Source organism: Lithobates pipiens, unplaced genomic scaffold (assembly GCF_037356315.1).
Source record: "Lithobates pipiens isolate NorthernLeopardFrog02 unplaced genomic scaffold, aLitPip1_a1.2 Scaffold_23, whole genome shotgun sequence".
NCBI lineage: Eukaryota > Metazoa > Chordata > Amphibia > Anura > Ranidae > Lithobates > Lithobates pipiens.
Window position 1 is genome coordinate 189,484,886 of NW_027507785.1, and position 19,380 is coordinate 189,504,265.

Sequence of the window (19,380 nt, forward strand, 5' to 3'; positions counted from 1 at the left end):
TCTTTTCCTGTGCTTCCTCCATTCACTGCCCAATCTGGAATTCAGGTGGGAACAGCAAATTTAAAAACTCCCCTTGATTTTTTTTAACAGCTTTTCACAGAAGATCTGTATGATTTGATTGTGGTCCAAAACAATTTACCGTATTTTTCGGGCTATAAGATGCACTTTTTTCCCCCATAAAAATGGAGGAAAAATGTGCCTGTGTCTTATGGTGTGAATATACGATTGGCACCACCCCCGCCGCAATCCAGAGTGCTCAGCGGCCTCGGCCTTAGGAAAGGCCACTGCTTCGGCCTAGCCCCGGGCGGCGGCCATCTTGGTGCACCCGTCGGCAGTTTACAATGTGATCGCTCCGTCAAAAGATGGAGCGATCACTTGTAAGCAAACCGGCGTCATGATGACTCCGGTTCCTCTCTCCCCTCTGTGTCCAGATCTGTACAGTGGACGGGAGAGATCGGGTGGCAGCAGCGCTGTGGGCTGCATCTGTAGTGCATACCATGCCAATACTCTGCCATACCCTGCCAATACTCTGCCATACCCTGCCAATATTTTCTATGGTAATGGTCACTGTGCATTTTCTATGGTAATGGTCACTCTGCATTTCATGGGCACTGGAAAATATTTTAGTACACCTTTTGGTTCAGAATATTTTTTTTTCTTGATTTCAACCTCTAAAACCTAGGTGTGTCTTATGGTCAGGTGCGTCTTATGGAGCGAAAAATACAGTATGCACACAACAATACATCGCTGCCAACCCAATTTCCACTCTTGCCAGACCATTTGCATAGAAACTATCAAGGTTTTCACATTTAGGACATTTTATGCTTAACCCTCAACATGGGCATTAGAAAAAATAGTGAGTTGCTGTTATGTTTGGTCCACTGAATATGATCGGCTCTACAAAATTTGGCCCCTCATAAATTACCTCACTTATAAATGTAGAAAGCCTGCTTGAGAATTATTAAATAGAGGCACAACAAGAATGGACTTTATAGGCACCAATTATAAAAAATATATACAAAGTTGTTATTTAACAAATATTAAAAAAACATACATAAAAATCTTGCAGATAAAATGCAGACCACTAACTGAATCTCTCTAATTAGATAGATGCATAGCATTAGTACAGATCAACATGTAATCATGTTGTAATGCACAAGAAAAGCTCTATATGTTTTTTGAATGCTTCTTCGGGAGCTTATAAAATATTCTGTGGAAAGGAGAGAGATGTAAGTAATCAATCATACACAATAACAAATTGATAGAAAGATTTAGATTTTTTGCAGGGGTTACTAAAAGGTCATCAAAGAGGGGACTCCCAATAATGGAAGTGCAAGTGGTGGTAAACAAGTAGATGTAGGGGCATGTCTAGTAAGAATTGTATTAAAAAAATAATAAAAGAAAAAAAGAGAAAATAAGTAGAGACATAAATCTGCTTGAGAATTAACTAATTACTTGCAGTTAAGTGGAAGGGCAAACGGGATGTTTTTGTCCTGTCTTCCATTCACACAGACATGATGGTCAAAATTAGCATGGCACCTGGTGTTATTGAGAAGCCCCTCTATGTTCATGACTTTAACCTTAACATGGGAGAGATGAACTTCAATGACCGAATAACGACGCTGTATTTAGTTTCCTGCAACGTCAGACACTGGTTCAAAAAAGTGTCTATTTATCTATTTCAGTTGGTTCTGTACAACACTTTTGTAATTTACAAAGCAACAGGACAAAGTGAATCCTTGCTGTGTCCCATACCTCAGATTTAGATGCAGTGAGCCTGCTGTCCTCTCTGGTACCCCCAAGCCACAGGTCAGCCCAAAGGAGATGTCTGGAGGGAGGATTATGGTGTAGGGTTATTTTTTAGGGATTGGACTTGGCCCCATAGTTCTAGTAAACAGAACTCTTAGGGTCCTTTCACACGGGGCGGATCAGTGATGATCCGCCCCGTGGATATCCGCTTGCACAGCGGGGATCGCCGGAGCGATCTCCGCTAAGCAGGCAGAGGACAGGTCCGTCTCTGCACACTGTGCAGGGACGGACCTGTCACAGCGCCATTCTCCCCTATGGGAGATTGGGTGACGACGGACTGCAGTGTCCGTCATCACCTGATCCGATCCGATGATGGATGGAAAAATATCTTTTTCCTCCATCACACTTTTTCGGATCGGAGCGGCTCGGATGTCAGTGGACATGTCACCGCTGACATCCGATGCTCCATAGAGCTCTATGAAGCATCCGTTCAGGTCTGCCTGAAAAACTGACAGGCAGGCCTGAACGGATCGTCCATGTGAAAGGACCCTTAAGGTGTCAGCGTACCAAGACACTTTGGACAATTGCATGCTCCCAACTTTGTTTGGAGATTGTCCCTCCCAGCCGTTTGGAGATGGCCCCTTCCCCTTCTTGTTCCAACATGACTGCGCACCAGTGCAAAAAAGCAAGGTCCATAAAGACATGGATTAGTGAGTTTGGGGTGGAGGAATTTGACTGGCCTGCACTGCCTGACCTCAACCCGATAGAATATCTTTGGGATGAATTAGAGTGGAGTCTGCGAGTCAGGCCCTCTCGTCCAACATCAGTGCCTGACCTCACAAATGCGCTTTTGGAAGAATGGTCAAACATTCCCATAGAGACACTTCTAAACCTTGTGGACAGCTCTTACAGAAGAGTTGAAGCTTTTATAGCTGCAAAGGGTGGGCTAACTCAATATTGAACCAGACTAAGGCCGCGTACACACGCGGGGACTGTTCGCTCAACTTTGTCCGTCAAACAGTTTCAGCGGGCAGTCCGCTCAAAATTAGCATGGACGGACTTGCCCACACACGACGAACGAACAGTCCGCTGAAACCGTGCGCGATGACGTGAACGGCACGTACGACGGGACGAAAAATACGACGTCCTATACACTGCAATACAACTTTCGGCGTGTAAATCCTTTCTGAGCATGCGCGGAACTTAGTTTGACGAACAAGCCTACACACGAGGGGACTGTTCGCTGAAACAAAGTTTCAGCGGACAGTTTTTCGGAAATTCCGAAAAACTTTGTTCAGCAGACTGTTCGCTGAAACTGTCCGCTGAAAGCCCACACACGAGCGGACTGTCCGCCGAAACACTGTTCAGCGGACAAAGTTGAGCGAACAGTCCCCGCGTGTGTACGCGGCCTAAGACTGGGATGCCATTAAAGTTCATGAGTACGTGAGTGTAAAGGCAGATGTCCTAATACTTTTGACAATACTTTTGACACTATAGTGTACATACCATAGTTTGTAAGCACTAGAACTTTCATGTAAACCAATCAATATACAGTTATTTTGATTTTTATTATCAAAGACATGTAGCAGGATACATTTTGGCCAACATTTTTGAAGACATTTTTTCTTCATTAGATATGTTTTATAGGAAAAATTCATTTTTCTGTATTTTTTCCTTTAATCACCCCCAGGGTTTTTGAGGTATAAATACCCCCCAAAGAAAGCTCAATTTGAGTAAAAAAATAATGCTATAAATTTTATTTGGGTGCAGCCTTGCATAACTGTGCAACTACCAGTTAAAATACCGCCATACTAAGTAGCAAAAAATGGCCATGTCATGAAGGGGGTAAAATCTTCCGGAGTTTAAGTGGTTAAACTCACACACATTTCTCACTTTCTGAATGTCAAAGTTTGTTGTAGAATACATTTTAAATATTTTGCTTTTAAATGTACAGCAGGTATGTGCAAGGAACAAATAGGTTGGCTCAAATAATGCGTATGTCCAGGCATTTCCCAAACCTTGCTCTCTCTCACTCTAGAGCAGGGGTAGGCAACCTTTTGAGCACAATGTGCCAAAAATGTTTTCAAAGAAATAGAGAGCGCCAGCTACAAAAAAAATGTCAACTTCACACTTTCGTTCATGAAAAGGAATCTTTAAATGGTGAATGCTGTAAGGGACTTGAACAATAGTAAGAAATGAACATTGAGCTTTAGACCTTCACATGTCAGACCACCCCAATTTCTGCACCTTCATACCTCAGTTCACCACAATTCTTGCCCCTTCACATCTCAGATCACCCCAAATCCTGTACCTTCATACCTGGCATGACTCCAATTCCTCCACCTTCACACCTCACATGATTTCAATTCCTGCACCTTCACAACTCAGATCACCCTAATCCCTGTACCTTCACACCTCAGTTCACCCCAATCCTGCACCATCATACCTCAGAAAAGCCCCAATTTCTGCATCTTCACACCTCAGCTCAGCCTCCATTCCTGCACCTTCAAACCCCAAATCAGCTCCAATATCTGCACCATCACACTTCAGATTTCTCAAATTCCTGCACCTTCACACCTCAGATCAGCCCCAATTCCTACACCTTTCACACTTCAGATCAGCCCCAATTCTTGCACCTTCACAAGCCAGGTCAGCCCCAATTTCTGCACCTTCACATCCCAGATCAAAACCAATTCCTGCTCCATCGACCCCCAGATCTCTCAAATGTCTGCACCTTCGCACTTCAGATTAACCCCAGTTCCTGCATCTTCACACCTCACATCAACCCCAATTCCTGCACCTTCAGACCCCAGCTAAACTCAATTTCCTGCACTTTCTGACCCCAGATCAGTTCCAATTTCTGCACCATCACATCACAGATCACCCCAATTCCTGCACCTTCACACCCCAGATCAGACCCAATTCCTGCACCCTCACACCCCAGATCAGACCCAATTCCTGCTGCATCAACCCTCAGATCTCCCAAATTCCTGCACCTTCACACTTCAGATTAACCCCGATTCCTGCATCTTCAAACCTCAGATCAGCCCAAATTCCTGCACCTTCAGACCACAGATAAACTCAATTGACTGCATTTTATGACCCCAGATCAGTCCCAATTTCAGCACCTTTGCATCTCTTATAAGCCCCAATTATTGCACCTGTAAATTATTAGTGCCCAATAGCTAACATGGTTCAGCAGGACAGGGTGCAGCAGGGCAAAGGATGGGGTCAGCAGGGCAGAGGACTGGGTTCAGTGGGGTAGTGTACAGAGGTAAGCATATAGGTGTCAGAGAAAAGAGGTCAGCAGGGCAGGGGGATGGGGCTAGAGGACAGAAGTCAGCGGGGCAGAAAATGGGGTTAGAGGACAGAGGTCAGCGGGGCAATGTACAGGGGTACAGCTAAGCAGACCAGGCACAGCATCCATTGAAGGAAGGGGAGGGTGTAGCATTCCCTATATCCAGCCAAACCAGCATCCATGTTGGCTAAATTAATGCAAGCTGAAAGGGGTGGGAGGGACCGGAGGGAGAAAGAGGCAGCCAAGCTCTTGTATAGGCAGCCACAAGCATTGAGCGGCTGGCCATGCCGATCTGTCAGGTGTCTCCGGGAATGGAGGGAGGTGGGACAGAGGCAGCCAAGCTTCTTGTATAGACAACCACAAGCATCATGCGGCTGGCTATGTAGGTGTCTAAAAAGCCTTCGGGTGCCTTCCTAAATGTGGCCACGTGAGGCACGCATGCTGGGGGTTGCCGAACCCTGCTCTAGAGCATGACTCAGCATTTTTTTATTCTTTGGAACCCTGTTCCTGTAGTGAGAAACAGCTTTTATTTCTCCCTGTGTCATTATTACCACTCAGACGTAAAGTTCTTGTAAGAGAAGCTGCTGCAGACTCATTTCCTATTGTCATAGACATAAGGGTTGATTTACTAAAACTTGAGAGAGCAAAATCTGGTGCAGCTCTGTATAGGAACCAATCAGCTTGCATATTTTATTGTCCACGCTTAAGTGAATAAGTTGGAGTTAGAAGCTGATTGGCGACTATGCACAGCTGCACCAGATTCTGAGCACTCCAGTTTTAGTAAATCAACACCATAGTCTCACAACTACATATCCCAAGAGCCCTGTTCCGAAACACATTGGGTGTTATTTACTAAAGACAAATCCACTTTGCACTGCAAGTGCACTTGGAAGTAAAGTCACTGTAGATCCGAGGGGGACATGCAAGGAAAATAAAAAACAGCATTTTTTCTTGCACGTGATTGGATGATAAAATCAGCAAAGCTTCCACTCATTTCAGAACTATGCCTTCGATTTAGTGGGACTGCACTTTCAAGTGCACTTGCAGTGCAAAGTGGATTTACCTTTTGTAAATAACCCCCATTGTGTGGGGAGGTTTTGTTTTGTGGAAAATAAGTCAATGGGGTTGATTTATTAGGGACAAAAAGACTGAGCACTTTGCAAGTGCAGTTGCACACTGGAAAGGCATTTCCTTCAGAGCTTAGAAAATGAGGTAAAGCTTTACTTTACAAATAATACCAAATTACATGCAAGGAAAAAAAAACAGCATTTTCACTTGCATAATTAAATGATGGAAGTCAGCAGAGCTTCCCCTCATTTACTAAGCTCTGGAGCAAATGCCCTTGTGAAGTGCACAGACTGTTTAGGATTGCACGAAGAAATAGACCCTAACAAAGTGGAAAGGACTGTAATGCCGCATACACACGATCAGATTTTCCGGCAGACTTGGTCCGGCAGACCGGAATTCGTCAGACAATTCGATCATATGTGGGCACCATAGCACAATGGAAAGGACTGTAATGCCGTGTACACATGATCAGACTTTCCGGCAGACTTGGTCCGGCGGGCCGGAATCCGTCTGACAATTCGTTCGTCTGTGTGCTAGTCCGGCGGACCAAAAATGACACATGGTCTGAAGCAAGTACAAGACGGAAGTGCTCGGTCTGGTAAAACTAGCGTTTGTATTGAAGCTAGCACATTCCTCACGCTGCCAATTCTGTGATTTTTTAATATAGCGCATTCTTTTCTTCTTTATAATGCTAGAAGAATGAAGTTGTTTTGCTGCTTATATTCACACAAACTTCTTTCTTCATTATTTATCCTCATCTCATGACTAATATTCTAGCCCGATCTCCATAAATAATGTTTACAATTCTTTTTTAGACTCATCTTTTATCATTTTATTAATATATATTTTCAAATAAAAAAAAAAAAAAAAAAATTCTAGTGATTTCCATTTTCTTTTTTTTTGGGAGTTTCAAGTTACCATAATAACATTATTATCTTCTATTTTTATGAACCTTCGTGAGGTTGTTGTCCCTTGTTAATTTGATATAGGGGGCTATTTACTGAAATGGATATTTTATAGATAGGCAACTCCTATCCTCATATTGATTAGTGGTTCCAAATTAATAATAACTACTGCAGTAGGGAACAGACACAAAAGATACACTCAGCATCTTTCCAAATAACCGTTCTCCTTTATTATGACATTTTGAAGGTTTTTATACACATGATTACGTAGGTATCACATTAATATTACAATTGTACATTTATGGTAACAAGGGGCATTACATAGGCAGGCTAATTCTAATCAGGACTTGAAAGAATGCAAAACATGTACTGAAAACATTATTAGTGCCGTGTGCACAGTGAGGGCAGTGTGCAATACATATAAAATAGAATACAATTATATACAGAACCTACAAATTTCCATTACAGTCTCCTCTCTTTTGATCAATATTTTGATTACTAACCATACCTGCTATCACCTTTAACCTGGAACCTCCACACGCTTAGGTGGAGGTAGTCCTGGCCACAGAGGCAAAATCTCCATTGTGGAGAAAATAATAGCTGAGTAGCTTTTTTCATTACAAAATGACTTTTCATTGTGAAAAACAAAGACATATTTACAGAGTACTGGCTGTACACTCCTGTGGCCAGAATGGCCTTCTAGCTTAATTGCTGGTATGCTGACTTATCAGCATATATAAACACAGACAATTCTACATAAAATGGAAGAGGTACAAAAGACAAATATGACTTCAACATGGCTGAACTACTTTTCAAATATATATATATATATATCCTTTTCAATTAAAGTAATTGAATCAAAAAGTACCCTAGACTGTACCCTAGACTGTGATCGCAAGAGGGAAACAAATCAGACACAGAGATTTCTTTAATTTAGTAATTTTTGCAAAACTGTTCATGAAATAGATGCTGTATTGAGTCTCCAAACATTTCCTTATATAAAAATGTCTCTTAACAATCCACAAGTCACCTGGCTTTAGTTTTAGAACCTTCCAAACTTTTAGGATCTGGAATTGGGGAGAAAACACATAAATGAGTTTGTCGAAAACCTTAAAAGATCAAAGACATTCTCTGTGAGATCCAACTGGAGAACTTCAGCTGCTGAGACAAAATATAAGCAAGTGAGTAACACACTCCCAAACCAAATCGCATAGGGAGAGAGTCCAACATCCACTTAGGGGCTGGATAAAATATAAGAAAACATTAAGGCAAAAGTTTTCTAGTTTCTTACTCTACTTTGTCCGCTACATTGTAGACAGTAGGGGGTGTAAAAATAAAACCTCAAAACTTCTAGCAAGAACTCTCCTATAAAAATGATTTCCTCTGTTATAACTCTGTAGATTCTGCACTCTGTACTTACAAACTACTAATGATAACACTTTTTTACTGTGGCCTTTGCAGTAGCATTTGCCACTGGACATCCAGAAAACATGTCCATACAAACAAAATACATACTAGTAAGATCCTGACTTGGGCATCTGGATATATCTTTTTGTTATCTCTGTAAGGGATGTTCAGCTTTTGGTAACACCTTTGGTAACAGGTAAAACAAGAAGTGGTATGTTATAAAAACAACTGTGGTGAACCCTGGCTCTATCCCATGCTCATTTACTAAGGCAGCCATTAGACTTGTGCACAATGGAAAATTTAGTTTAGTTTTGGTTCGTTGTCATTCGTAAAATACATAATTTCGTTCTGTTATATTCATTATGTTACGTTAATACGTTTTCGGATTATTCGTTGTTATTTGTAGAGTGTCAAATTCATTTGTTCGTATTCGTTGAAATTCGTTATTTATGTTTGTATAGACATTCGTGCTAATGATCCGTAGTTTGAAAAATTTGTTTATTGAATCTTTTAACACACACAATGACGTCTCTTCTCCTCGGCTCAAATACAATACAACACCCTTCTAACTCAGTTCTCAGGCATGCACTTTGCCAGTAATCCAACCTCCGGCACAAAATTAATTAGCTGATTGGACTATAAGATTTATTTTGAGCTGACCTTTTGTTTCATTAGATCTTTAAAGAATTACTGAATCATGTTGAATTCATTCGAATTCATTCGTTATATTTCTTTCATATTCGTTGTAATTCGTAATTTTTTTATTCGGACATTCGGATGCATCCGAATGTCCGAAAGATGCAATATTCGGCCGAATTTCGATTCGTTACGAAATGAATTGCACAAGCCTAGCAGCCATAACTGCTTGTGACTGATGACACGGTCCATGTGGCAAGCTGAAGGGAAAAGAGTCGCTGGCAGATATAAATGATCACCTTTTCCAAACTCTTGTTTCGTAAGAAGTTTCCCTCTGTGGACCACTTGTTCTTCTCGTTCTGGGGTCCTTAAAGTTTAATTTTTAATCTCAGCTATACTGGGCCAGAACTAGGGTGGAATCTGTGCGTTGCACAGACCCAGCAAGTATCCGGGGCTGTAAATGCAGCATCCTTAGAGTTGCCTGGTCTGCTTCCATGTGTGAGTTTTAATGTTAGTATGGCTAGTACCCCAGCAAGAACCTGGAAGGCTGAAAACAGCCGATCAAATTAACTTAGCATGCATGATTGGTTTACCTACCGAAGTAAAAACAAACTGCTGGCCCTTCAAATGGAACCAAAAGCTCTCTCTATCTCCACTATCTATATAAATATATACTCTTTTTATAGCTCACAGGCTTTGCTAAAACATGGAACTCTGCTTCTTGAGATGGGGAAAAGGGATCCAATGACTCTGAATACAGAGTATCCTTCTGGGTGATAAACTTCATCCTCAGTATAAAACCGGGAATAACACTACAAAAAAGTAAATACTCGGGTCTTCGGGGAGTGTGTCCTGCACTGGGCTCACGGCAGCTGATTTCTACGTCATCAATTTAACACATGTGATTTTTCTTTGTCTCCAGCCTCCTCCAATAGAGGCAGTAAGAGGCATTTTTCATTTTTAGATTTGTACATAAACAAACAAAACTAATTCATATTTTGAACCTTTCATTAGACAAACATTTAGTTAGCTATATATTTGCTGTGCAGAATGTCGGACCATTAACATTTTTTATATTCAACCAAAATAATGTCTGTAACTTTGTCTAATAGCATCTTTGCATAAAAGCTACAGCTCTGATATATTGGGGTGAGCCCTTCATTACTGGGTCCAGCTTGCATAAATATAACCATGGCTTGTTTTCTATCATGCTGTTTGTGTAAGAACTCCAATTTCATGTTTCAAAAAGACAACTTTTTCCTGGCAATATTATAATAAACAATAACAATACCCTGCAGTCATGCAGAGATGTCCATAAATCCAAAATATTCTTCTATTAATACCCACTGCACTTACAAGGAAAAGGGGCACATCATTTCACAATCCACACATTCTGCTTTGGATTTCAAAAATAAAAATACATAAAAACAAAAGGACCAACAATATGTATAATGGACCAGAAAGCACTCGGCCATCAAAAACTATAAACCAACTGGCTGCAGGCAGTATCTATCCTAAAAGGGTGTGTGGACTTGATGTGATGGGTCTGTTATATTTACATTTTATTTATTATTACTCTCACATCATGGACCACACACCAAGTTATTATCAGACTTTAAGATTAAATTTTTGGGGAAAAACTTCTTATGTATCCCATCCATCTTGGCTTTATTAAACATTATTGCAGCTGTATTCAAATTAACAACCTCATCTTAATCTTTTTTTTTTCCACTCAATAAATGTAAACTTTTGGTAACACCTTTGGTAACAGGTAAAACAAGAAGTGGTATGTTATAAAAACAACTGTGGTGAACCCTGGCTCTATCCCATGCTCATTTACTAAGGCAGCCATTAGACTTGTGCACAATGGAAAATTTAGTTTAGTTTTGGTTCGTTGTCATTCGTAAAATACATAATTTCGTTCTGTTATATTCATTATGTTACGTTAATACGTTTTCGGATAATTCGTTGTTATTTGTAGAGTGTCAAATTCATTTGTTCGTATTCGTTGAAATTCGTTATTTATGTTTGTATAGACATTCGTGATAATGATCCGTAGTTTGAAAAATTTGTTTATTGAATCTTTTAACACACACAATGACGTCTCTTCTCCTTGGCTCAAATACAATACAACACCCTTCTAACTCAGTTCTCAGGCATGCACTTTGCCAGTAATCCAACCTCCGGCACAAAATTAATTAGCTGATTGGACTATAAGATTTATTTTGAGCTGACCTTTTGTTTCATTAGATCTTTAAAGAATTACTGAATCATGTTGAATTCATTCGAATTCATTCGTTATATTTCTTTCATATTCGTTGTAATTCGTAATTTTTTTATTCGGACATTCGGATGCATCCGAATGTCCGAAAGATGCAATATTCGGCCGAATTTCGATTCGTTACGAAATGAATTGCACAAGCCTAGCAGCCATAACTGCTTGTGACTGATGACACGGTCCATGTGGCAAGCTGAAGGGAAAAGAGTCGCTGGCAGATATAAATGATCACCTTTTCCAAACTCTTGTTTCGTAAGAAGTTTCCCTCTGTGGACCACTTGTTCTTCTCGTTCTGGGGTCCTTAAAGTTTAATTTTTAATCTCAGCTATACTGGGCCAGAACTAGGGTGGAATCTGTGCGTTGCACAGACCCAGCAAGTATCCGGGGCTGTAAATGCAGCATCCTTAGAGTTGCCTGGTCTGCTTCCATGTGTGAGTTTTAATGTTAGTATGGCTAGTACCCCAGCAAGAACCTGGAAGGCTGAAAACAGCCGATCAAATTAACTTAGCATGCATGATTGGTTTACCTACCGAAGTAAAAACAAACTGCTGGCCCTTCAAATGGAACCAAAAGCTCTCTCTATCTCCACTATCTATATAAATATATACTCTTTTTATAGCTCACAGGCTTTGCTAAAACATGGAACTCTGCTTCTTGAGATGGGGAAAAGGGATCCAATGACTCTGAATACAGAGTATCCTTCTGGGTGATAAACTTCATCCTCAGTATAAAACCGGGAATAACACTACAAAAAAGTAAATACTCGGGTCTTCAGGGAGTGTGTCCTGCACTGGGCTCACGGCAGCTGATTTCTACGTCATCAATTTAACACATGTGATTTTTCTTTGTCTCCAGCCTCCTCCAATAGAGGCAGTAAGAGGCATTTTTCATTTTTAGATTTGTACATAAACAAACAAAACTAATTCATATTTTGAACCTTTCATTAGACAAACATTTAGTTAGCTATATATTTGCTGTGCAGAATGTCGGACCATTAACATTTTTTATATTCAACCAAAATAATGTCTGTAACTTTGTCTAATAGCATCTTTGCATAAAAGCTACAGCTCTGATATATTGGGGTGAGCCCTTCATTACTGGGTCCAGCTTGCATAAATATAACCATGGCTTGTTTTCTATCATGCTGTTTGTGTAAGAACTCCAATTTCATGTTTCAAAAAGACAACTTTTTCCTGGCAATATTATAATAAACAATAACAATACCCTGCAGTCATGCAGAGATGTCCATAAATCCAAAATATTCTTCTATTAATACCCACTGCACTTACAAGGAAAAGGGGCACATCATTTCACAATCCACACATTCTGCTTTGGATTTCAAAAATAAAAATACATAAAAACAAAAGGACCAACAATATGTATAATGGACCAGAAAGCACTCGGCCATCAAAAACTATAAACCAACTGGCTGCAGGCAGTATCTATCCTAAAAGGGTGTGTGGACTTGATGTGATGGGTCTGTTATATTTACATTTTATTTTAAAAAACTTCTTATGTATCCCATCCATCTTGGCTTTATTAAACATTATTGCAGCTGTATTCAAATTAACAACCTCATCTTAATCTTTTTTTTTTCCACTCAATAAATGTAAACTTACAAAATTGTTATCTTAATCTAAACTAATCCCATTTTTATCAATTTCCCCATTAACCTGGATTTAATTTCCAACCAAAGGTTGTCTAAACCAGTTTCAATATATCTATATTTATTAATAAAATTGTTAAACTCATATTATAAATTAATACTCATATGATAATTTCAATATCACACACTAATATATATGCACAGATAAATGTCCATAAAGGGGGACATATTACTTTATTTTACTCAATTTCTCTCTTTTTTTTTAATGCACTGTTTCCACTATCAAAGGATATTCAATTTGTGTAAGACACGGTTAAATGTAACCTTCATTTTACCATGTTTGCAAAACAGATTCAAAAATAATTGTGATCACATTGTTTATCATTAGATTTGTTAACCCGGCACATTTTGTTATAAATGTTTTGTCTAAAAAACTGAAATTGGCATGGTGTCATATATGCAGATGTGACCCCCCCCCCCTCCTTTGTGCTCTCCTGAAAGAATGTAGCTGGGATGAGAGGTTGGTGATAAGCTGGAAGAACACCATGCCAATTTCAGTTTTTTTAGACAAAAGGCAAAAGGCTTACCTCAGCCAGCTGATTATCAGAAATTCCCGGATCGTCTCAAGCTCCTTGTTTCGGATACTCAGGGTCACCTGGGAACCCCTCCTGGCTGGCTCGCCACCTGAAATGGATATTTTATATATAGGCAACTCCTATCCTCATATTGATTAGTGGTTCCAAATTAATAATAACTACTGCAGTAGGGAACAGACACAAAAGATACGCTCAGCATCTTTCCAAATAACTGTTCTCCTTTATTATGACCTTTTGAAGGTTTTTATACACATGATTACGTAGGTATCACATTAATATTACAATTGTACGTTTATGGTAACAAGGGGCGTTACATAGGCATGCTAATTCTAATCAGGACTCGAAAGAATGCAAAACATGTACTGAAAACATTATTAGTGCCGTGTGCACAGTGAGGGCATTGTGCAATACATATAAAATAGAATACAATTATATACAGAACCTACAAATTTCCATTGCATTTACAAAAGGCAAATTCATTTAGCACTACAAGTGCAAAGTGCACTTGAAATTGCCGTTTTAGAGCACTTGGAAGTGCAAGAAAAAAAAATATATATATATATATATATATATTTTGTTGCAGCAGGCAGGTAAAATCACCTGGTTGTATCCAGGATGGAAAATATGTATGCCCTAGATTCAGGCTTTATGCGGACTTGTGAGGGGAGTGCTGGGAGTCCTATAGGGGAAGAGTTAATGAGCCCAGCTGAAGTAAATGGGCTCATTAGGACCTCTACAAAAAAAAACCCCAGCATGCTGAGGGAGATGCTCCATCCTGGAACCAGTTTTGTGTTTGTATAGACTGGGGAGTGTGACACCTGTTCTGTGCAGTGAGTTAACGCCTGTGTGGCGAACCTCTACAACAGAGACAGGGACTGGTGCAGCACAAGGCTGTTGTTAGTTGTTAGACAGGGAATCCATGTGTGTAATTAGAGGTCAGGCTGACCAGGATTTATTTTTATGTTTTTTTTTGTTTGGCTGTTATATTTTTCACTGCATGTAGCATAAATAAACCGCGCCTTTTGTTTTTTCCACCTACAACGCTGTCTGCTGTGCCTGATTTTGTGTTGTGAACCCATCCAGGGGGTCACACACACTCACTGCCGAGCTAACCCCTCACAATATATACAGTATATACTGTATATATATAAATTTTAGCTTGCACATGATTGGCTGATAAAATCAGCAGAGCTTACCCTCATTTCAGATCTACCCCTTAGATTTGTGACTGCACTTCAAAGTGCACTTGCAGTTAGCACTTGTAGTGCAAAATGAATTTGCCTTTTGTAAATAACCCCCATTGTCTTTTTGACATGTACCTGCCTACTCACAGACTGTCCTTTTTGAATAAAAACACATTACATTTTTTTTTTTTTTTATAAAATTTCCATTTATTATGGTTAACAAAATAAAGAGGAAGGCAACACTGGGGACACTTTTGGAATTTGCGAAGCCTTTTGTCCCCCGGGGCACACATCAAGTCAGTGGCCAACAAAATTGGGATCTTGCGGAGTCAATATAATAGGGAGCACAATCTGGTCCAGGACTCCCAGAGATCAGGAACAGCAGCAGATGACATATATGTCCCCAGGCTGTGGTACAACCACAACATGCGTCTTCTGTCAGACCAGACTGAAGCCAGGCAATCACTTCTGACTCTTCCATGCAGCCTTCGCTCTACTCTTCCCTGCAGCCTTGCCTCCATGCTTCTCTGCAGCCTTCCTTGGAGGCTGTGCCTCTGGTGGTGTACTTGTGGCAGGAGGAGGAGGAGGGGCTTCAATATAAAGATGCGTGTTTTCTGTAAGCTCACCCCTCAAACCCTTCTGAAAGGCCTCAGAAAAAAGCCCCTCACATAGGAGGCATTGGCCCTTCTCTAGCTCCATCAACCTGGTGGCCAAATAAGTACCATGGGCCTCTTCAGCATTGGTGGGGGTAGTGAGGAACTGACTGGCTTCCAGAATGAGGGCAAGTGATTACTGCTCAGTTCTTGTCATCTTCCTGGGCCTTCTGGTGAGAAGGCGGAGGGGAGGCACCTGGCATGCTGTGAGGCTCCTACTGGGCTCAGCCACCTCCTGCCTGCCACTGGGCACGGCCTCCTCTTGGCCTCCTCTTGGCTGAGCTCATCCTGTGTAGAAAAAAAAAGGGACAAAGTTGTATCTTTTGCTTCATCAATCACACACAATTTTCAGCTTATGACTTGCAAATTTTAAACAAATAGAAAAGGCTATCATTTTGACCCCAGCATTTTTCAAGCTGTTCATCAATATTTTAACCACATTTTTGGCCACTAATGTCTAGTGATATGAATATATAATAATTTTTGGGATTAAATCATTGATTTGTAAGCAATTTAAACATTTTAGTTTACATCATTAATATTAGGAAAATCAATATTTCCCCCCAAAAAATATACCTGACTACAGCTGGGCGCATGCAACTCAAGGATGGAGGGGCCCGGTTCTTCCTGGGACGCCTCAGCTGGGGTGGAGGGAAGAGTGGAGGGAAGGGTCAAAAGCAATTGCCTTGCTTCCGTCTGGTCATCGAGAAAACTGAGTTTTTTGTAGTACCACAGCTTGGGGACATAAACCTTATCTGCTGCTGCTACGGATTTGAGGGACTTCTGTATCTTTTTGTGCTCCCACCTATACATATCTCACAGTATTATCTTTATCCCAATATAGGGCACACACACACACACACACACACACACACAACACACACAAACAGAAAAGAAACAAAAACACCTATGTCAGTCCAAACTCTCAGTATCTTATCTCAATATAGGCCTACATTTTGAAGCAGTATAGATCACTGTGATGTAAGTTTAAATCTTACCTTCGTTTAGGACGCTCACTACTTCCGTTCGGACATACGTAAATGTCAGCATACTAGCTTTATATACACTGCACATGTGTCAAGCTCCACCTGCGTCGCCCGCCCCTGAAGTTCTTTGAGACAAATTTTCCTTGCCCCTCCTCTCTTCGTTGCGCAGTGAGAGTATATACATAAAGATGGCAGAGACATTATCAGGAACTAGCGCGGAAGATAGCCCGGAACCACAAACATCCAGATCCAGGAGTAGATTTAAGGCTACCAACATGGCCTTTGAAGAAATGGTGGAGATGGTGGACATCTTGAGGAGGGCAGACTATGATGGCAAAAATGGTCCGTACCCCTGACCCAATTTGCGGAAGGACCAAATAATGTCCTCAGTTGTGACCACTCTGGAGCAGCAATTTAGTTTACGAGGGGCTAAAGACCAATTAAGAAAGCACTGGTCCGACCTTAAAACGAGGGAGCCGGATCAGTTTTGAAGAATGAAGAAGGTGCTTAAAAAAAGTAAGTACTTGTTGCGTGTTCTTATTCTGACATTTAACTTGCTTGCTGATCCATGTGCTTTTGCTTTTCAGTTAATACTGTTCCGTTTATATGATCGTTCATAAAAAAAAAAGATGGTTTGCCAATACATACGATGTCTGTAAATATTGTTTGTTTGCCAATACATACAATGTATTTAGCTGGTACAGGGTTATACCTGCATTTTGGTGTGCATAATTTCTCTTATTAAAAGAAGTTTAGGATAATTGTTGTGTAGATGTATTTGAAACTAGAATGATTTTATAACTTGATTCCGTATACTGTAAGGAGAGGACACAGCAGCTGTTTCAACATCTGGACTCAGGAGCACTAGTGTAGTGTGGGACACCATAGAACATTTTTTTAGGCTAACCCACACAGGGGCTCCAGGGGATACTTGAGGTGTCTCCATCTGTGAAACTTGGCCAAAAAAGGTACGTATCGCAGTTTGGTTAAAAGGCCATTTGAATCATGTCTTTAACCTGGATCTTTTCACAAACAGTTATACACCACTTCAAAGCAATGTTTCATATTCCTATTTCTGTATTCAAATATCAGTGTGCTAAGTAAACCTTTGGTTTCATTCTCATAGGGGAGAAAAGACTCAGACAACAGTCAGAGGATCCCAGGACCCCCGACCTCACCAGTCTGATTGGGTACTTAGCCCGAGCCCACTCAAGGATCTGGAGGAAGTGTGTGAGATGTGCACCCCACCAGGTGAGTGTCTGACACCCCAGATTAAGGTAATCTATTTATGCCTGCATGTTTCTAAATACATCTTTTTGCTTACATTTTAGGTGATGTTCTGGCTATGGAAGGACAAGCGGCAGAACCTATTTTCCACAGACAGCGCCCAAAGATTAATTGGGCAGATCATGGCTTGGAATGGGCACATTGATGAGATGCGCAATCAGATAGACAGCATGAGAACTCAGCTGGACACCAGGCAGCAATAAATGAACATTTTTTTTATATATTCTTTATTTTTATTTTTCCTCTTTATACATACAAATTTATAAAAACATTTAGTACAATTTATTAAGAGGTCTTCTTTCACCACCTCTTTTTACACATTACATTCCACTTAAGCAACCCTCTCATATCGCCCCCCCCCCCCTCCCTTCACCCAGGGGCAAAAAAAATGGGGGGAGATATGCCCCTCTCTCTCCCCTTTCTCATTCACCTCCCTCTCTGTTCCCTTATCCCTCAAGCATTGCACGACAGTCCCCCATCTCCAAGAATGTCAGCCACTGTTGCCATATCCCTTGATATTTCCCTTCTGTGTCTTGCGTTTTATGTATCGACTCTTCTATTAGCCTAATTTGTTCCACCCTCTTCACCCACTCCAGTATTGTTGGCACCTGTGTAGTTCTCCAATGGCATGGGATCAGCGCTTTGGCTGCATTCAACAAGTGCGGGACTATCGTGCCCTTATATTGCGATACTCCTTTCTCTGTATCATGGAACAAACATACCCATGGGCATTTTCTAATCCTATTTCCTGTCACCAAAAATATAATTTCTATTATTTTATCCCAGTAAGGGGTTATTTTAATACAATCCCACCATAGATGTTTGAGGGAATCCTGCTCTGTGCATTCCCTCCAGCAAGTTGATTGCTCTTCCCCTCTGAGCCTCCGCATTCTATGGGGCGTCATATACCACCTCACTATTAATTTGTATGACATTTCAAGCGTTCTGGAATCTCTTGGGAGCGAGTGAGTCATTTTAAGTATTTTCACCCTATGCTCTTCATTTCTTCGTGACCCTAATTCCCCTTCCCATTTTACCAGATATGCCGGTAACTCCAGATCTGCCTCGCGCCTTAATATTTTGTACATTTTCGATACCCTTTTCATTAAACATTGTGCATCCTTGAGCAATTTCTCTAGTGGTCTTAAGAGTGTCTTTCCTCGTAAGGGCTGTGGCAGCACTTGTGTGAAGTGCAATAATTGAGTGTGTCTCCATCTGTCCAGTGGTTTGTGCCCCCACTCTTGTGTGATTTCACTATATGTGTATAACCTGTTCCCTTTAATCACCTCCCCTAGTGTTATTTCCTCTCTCTTTGCCCATCTACTAAAATATAGGCGTTCCTCCTTGCCTGGCAAAAAATAATTTGTGTCCAACAGTGACATTAATGGAGAATTGTGAGTCCGGTTATGTGCCTTATTAATTTTGTCCCAAGTTTTTAGTGTATGTCTTGTTATAGAACTAGTGCTTACTCCTAAATTCCGCCAGTGAGGTGGTATCCATATAATTTTTGCTATTTCCGTCCCACACAGTCTAGTTTCTAACTCCGCCCAGCTCTTCTCTTTCTGATTATGTAACCAGTCCGCTACTCTGGATATTACTATCACCTCATAATATTTTTTGAAGTCTGGTAATGCCACTCCTCCTCGGTCCTTTTCCTTCACAAGAACATTATGCGCAATGCGCAGCCTTTTCTGGGCCCATATAAATGACACGACCAAGGATTTTAA

At 40.7% G+C, this 19,380-nt stretch overlaps 1 protein-coding gene and 1 long non-coding RNA gene across 5 annotated transcripts in view; both read left to right on the forward strand.

Annotated features, from left to right (window-relative positions):
* The window catches only part of LOC143928076 (coagulation factor XIII B chain-like), a 1,173,165-nt gene that overhangs the window by 138,552 nt on the left and 1,015,233 nt on the right, over window positions 1–19,380 (forward strand). The gene's annotated exons all lie outside the window — the stretch shown is intronic.
* LOC143927012 (uncharacterized) lies at window positions 17,488–17,874 on the forward strand. Its single transcript, XR_013262203.1, has 2 exons — window positions 17,488–17,617; window positions 17,698–17,874. It is a non-coding gene; the product is annotated as an uncharacterized LOC143927012 (long non-coding RNA).